Source organism: Primulina huaijiensis, chromosome 13 (genome assembly GCF_012295235.1).
Source record: "Primulina huaijiensis isolate GDHJ02 chromosome 13, ASM1229523v2, whole genome shotgun sequence".
In the NCBI taxonomy this organism is placed as follows: domain Eukaryota; kingdom Viridiplantae; phylum Streptophyta; class Magnoliopsida; order Lamiales; family Gesneriaceae; genus Primulina; species Primulina huaijiensis.
The window spans coordinates 3898168-3903049 of record NC_133318.1 but is presented as its reverse complement, the minus strand read 5'-3'; the positions used below and the strand labels follow the sequence as shown (position 1 = coordinate 3903049).

General features: G+C 35.1%; 1 pseudogene; it reads right to left on the bottom strand.

Annotated features, from left to right (window-relative positions):
• The window catches only part of LOC140991893 (heparanase-like protein 2), a 17938-nt pseudogene extending 13288 nt beyond the window's left edge, over window positions 1–4650 (bottom strand).
• Window positions 4651–4882: the final 232 nt, after the last annotated feature.

The window sequence follows — 4882 nt, the reverse complement described above, 5'->3', positions numbered from 1 at the left end:
ATAAACTATATATCTAATAATATTATCACTAGCCACCACAATTATTAAAGAATTTAATAAATTAAATAAACCCCTTTATTTAATTTCCAATTAAATCAATAATAATTGATTTCTTGTAAAAACTCATTTTTACCAAAAATAATTAAAATCATATTCTAATTATTTATTTTACAAGAAAATTATTAATTTTTCAAAAATTAATTTTCAAAATAAAATTTGAACCAATTTTTTTTTCAAAATTATCAATTTTGCCCAAAAGTTTGAAAAATCAGAAAATCGCACCCTAGGCCCAAATAATTCAAGCCCATCATCCAGCACGCATCCCGAGACAATCCCCGAACGTTTCGGGCAGTGGCGGCAGCCCCTGTGCGCGCAGGCACTCACAGGTACGCGCGGCGCTGCGCGCTGCGTGGCGACGCCCGCGCGTGCACACGGATGCCCAGGACGCCCGCGCGGCAGCGGATGCCCCGCGCGCACGTTGACGACCCGTGCGCGTCCCTGCGCGCACGTGGCGCGCTGCCGTGCGCATCCCTGCGCGCACGGACTGCCTAGAACAGTTCCGGGCAGATTAAAAAAAAAAAATTTTTTGTTTTCTGAAAAAAAATAATTTTGATGGTGCATCTATTTTCTGAAAATTTTCTTGTGTGGTTAGAGACAAATTATTCAATATAAAATCATACGTTTTAGAAAAACCTTGGCTCTGATACCACTGTTGGATCTCGGTTTTCTACACGCCCAAACGCAACGGAAGTTTTAAAATTTTTATTTTATTTTGACAATCAAAATACATTTGATTGGGCGTTCGTATGGTTTTTAATAAAACATTCATAGGATGTTTAGAAAATTATACATCTGGTGAATTAATCACACGACTCCAACTATTCCGGATCTAGCGGAGATAGCTCTTGATGAAATCCCTACGAACTTTCTTCAGGGATTCCTTTCTTCTAATCAGGTCCACGACTAGATGGTTTGATCCTCTTCTAATTTGCACTAGAAAAAGTAGAAGAGATTTTACGTAGGAGATTGAAATTTGAGAGGCGGCTCAAACTATTCTCCAAGGAGAAGTGGCCGAATTATGGAGTGCTTGGGAGATGAGATTTCGAAAATCTCTTGTGGTGGTGGCTAGGGTTATGTCATGTTAACTCATATTTATAATTAACCATGACCTAATTATCATCGTATAATAATTGAGCCCTTTAATTAACATTAATAGGCTTAATTAATTAATTGGGTTAGTCACACTAATTTAATAAATTAATCAAGGTCCATTAACAACTTTAATTATTTAATATGTTGGACTTGTACTCTTACAAGCCATTAAACATATTACCCATCATATTTAATTTATTAATTAATAAGCTCAACCTTTGAGTTTAATAAATTAAATCATTTATAAATTCAACATTTAAATTTATTATTCAAATTATAAATTCAACTCCTTGAATTTATATCACCTCCAAAATTTAATATCTAATAAACCCAACATTTTGAGTGTAATAAATTAAATTCTAAAATTTTATAAATTCAACTCTTTGAATTTATTCTCTCAAAATTTAATTATCATAAATTCAACTTCTTGAATTTACTATATAATATAAATTCAACTTTTTGAATTTATTCTCTCAACGGGAACAAACGATCCAGTACTTGTGTGACCATCAATGGTTCAGGGATACAGCTAGCCGTGGGTTCACAACTCTTTGTGATTCAGGACATAATCCTTTATTCGGGCTTACCCTAGTTAGCCCCATTCTTTTCATCAACACTTTGATCAAGAATGTCAGAACTCATTTCTGATTGCACCCATCGGATCATAGTAAGAGCGTCTAGTAGCATCGCCCCATGATCTCCTATTNGACTCTCCTGGAGCCAGTAAACGAGTCAAAGCACAGCCCTAGCATATAGAGCCTCAGTGTTGTCCCGGGTTGTAAGGACTAATGGTGTACAATCATAACCACGGACTTATCCTCTCGATGAATGACCACTTGGAAAGTCCGAGGGAGGGTTGTTCGGTATAATAATCATATGACTACCCATCTGCATGTTTGGACATCTCTATGCCCTTACCAAGAAACGCAGTACACAACATCACAGATGCTAGTCTCGAGCTCAAGCGACCTTTATCCATGTTTCAGGCGGCTGAATCGACTAGGAACGAATTTAGATCATACAGTGTTTACAAACGAGTTTCAACATCGAATTACGATTCATTTGTATTAAAGTATAATCAAGGTCTTTATCTATGTTTGATAACATGTGTATACAGATAAAGAAATAACAAACCATGAAATAATGAATTATATTAAAATAAATATTGTTAATTACAACTGAGTCAATAAAATACCTAGCCAACAGTTGGCTTGCAGGGCATCTACTCTAACAACTAGATTTTTTTATGAAATAACATCAAGAAAAAAACTGTCGGGTTTACAGATTAAGATACATTAAAGAACCAGGCAAGGCAAATAATTAATGAAAACAAGATTTATAATTAGAGATTTTTTTAAAAAAGTACCCACCAGGACCCAATTATACAAATGATGAGATATAACATCAAGTACGTGTGGACCAGAGATTTGAAGTAGTTTCTTGAACCACAAATTATCAAAGAACCCTCCTGGAGTAAAGATAAGAGGTCTTGAGGCAAAATTCATATACAACTCATCAACCATAGCGTCAGATGGATTGAACCTTTTCCATATTGCTCAGGACCAACACTAGCCCCAATACCTTTGCCGCTTAAATCATTACCTGCCTGGTGAAAGTGAGAGAAATTAGTTGTCTCGAGCATATGATGCTGGCAAATCCTTCACAAAACTTACAACAAATGAAAGAATTAGTCAAATATTTCTGAAAGATTGAAAGATGGGATTTGTACCAAATTCCCAAGAGTCTATATGGTACTCTTTGGATATACTGTAATTAATGAAATCACGAGCATTGTCAGAATTCCAATCTCCTCCCCAAACTCTTCTTTTAATATGACGCTACCGTATAATGCATTAAGGCCAAAAGTCACAAGAGAGCTGCAAAAAAGTGAGACGCTCTCATGCACACACATGCATATATACAGTTACAATCGTACCCCGTCTTCTTGAAAAGTTATTCAGCTCATCCCATCTATCCATATGTAAGCATCCCTCTGAAAATCCAGACAACCCAGCCATCTCCTTCCTAAATTGGTGGCAAATGCGGTAAGTGGTAGGCGACCACCCACCGTCTACCACGTAGGCGCCTAAACCGTCTACCACGTAGGCGCTTAGGCGCCTAGGCAGGGTTAGACGGTTTTTCTTTTTTTACCTAAATATCTAATTTTTCTTGACCATCTTCATATTTCTCCAATAATTCATCTATATCATATTCAAACTCAAAATCAATTGAATATTATTCCCCTTTATCCAATACAAATTGATTGAAAAATATGTCGAACAAATTTTTTTTTAAAAATAAAATCAAAAAATTTCTATATATTATATTAGCCGGCCGTCTAGACGGATTTTGAGACGCTTAGGCGGTGACTAGGCAGCCTAAGCGGCCGATTTTTTAAAGCACCCAGAGGGATTGTCTTTCTAAAAATCGGGGCCGTGGGCGCCCAGGTGGTCCTAGAAGGCGTCTTTTAGAAAACTGGTTTTCCTATATCATACAGAACTTGGTCTTGCAGCGAACCGCCAACTCCAAATCGCAAATTCTTAAAATATGTGGAGCAACCAATTGAAACAGGAAGTTACGATGTGTTAGGATCGGAGATTGATTTAGAACGAGGGTTAATAAATCATCTCAATAAATTCTAGAAATATTTCGGTTGGGTTAACAACACTAAAATATAATTCTCATCGATAAGATATCAATAAGCCAATAGCGGAAAAGGCTCACTGATCAGGGTCAAAAAAACAAAATGGCTTATAGTAAGAACAATCAGGCTATCAAATATTGAGCAAAAACAGGCTAACTAAAATGAAAATAACACAAGTTTGTTTCTATTTATTTATCACATTCATTTATTATTATTACTGTTTTTTAGATTCATTGTTGAAGTATTTTAAGTTTCTTTCAAATATCAAAATATTGCTTACCAAGTGTTTGATAAAATGTTTCAACCAAAAATGTTTTTACTCATTTAACTTGCATATTTTTCAAATCATTTACTAAATGTTTGATCACCTTTTACGAAGGATTATTTTTAGTGTCTTCCGCTTTTTTTAAAAAACCAAATTCAATTTAATTTCTTGTTGTTCAATAATATTTCAAAAACGAGCTATTGTAGCTCAACGATGTCTTCCAATCGATAATATCAATTGGTATCAGAGTGCATTGTTCTTGAAAAAGAATTTGAACTAATTTTATTTTTAAAATTTGAAATTTCACATTTTTCTAACACACACATGCATATTTGATTTTTTGGAGATTTGCAGCGACATTGAGAAAAAATGGCATAATTCCTTGCTCGATTGCCCAAATGACGAACTGTTTTTTTTTTTTTTTTGCAAACTAGACTCGTAGAGGATCGCATTGGTTTTAAATTTGTAGCGTGACTGTGCACGAGCAAAAGCAGTTTAGTGGTTCAAGTTGAAACCAGTGTACTGCCAAAAGAAAAGTGGGTAAGGACAAAGTTGGAGTTTTTGTCAAGAAATTTAATGTTGTTGCCATCATCAATGGAAAATGAGACAAAATCCAAATTTTAGTCACATACCATCAAGAAAACTTGACACCTTCGTTCCAAGTTTTATTTATTCTATGGTACTGGAGTAATATGCCAATTAGATATTACATCTGATGCTAGCTTGGTTAGCAATTCACTTGCATTTGTTTATTGTAATTAATGACTAATAAGGGACATTTTCAATGTTTATGAATATTGGTGTTGACAAGCATGTCTTGA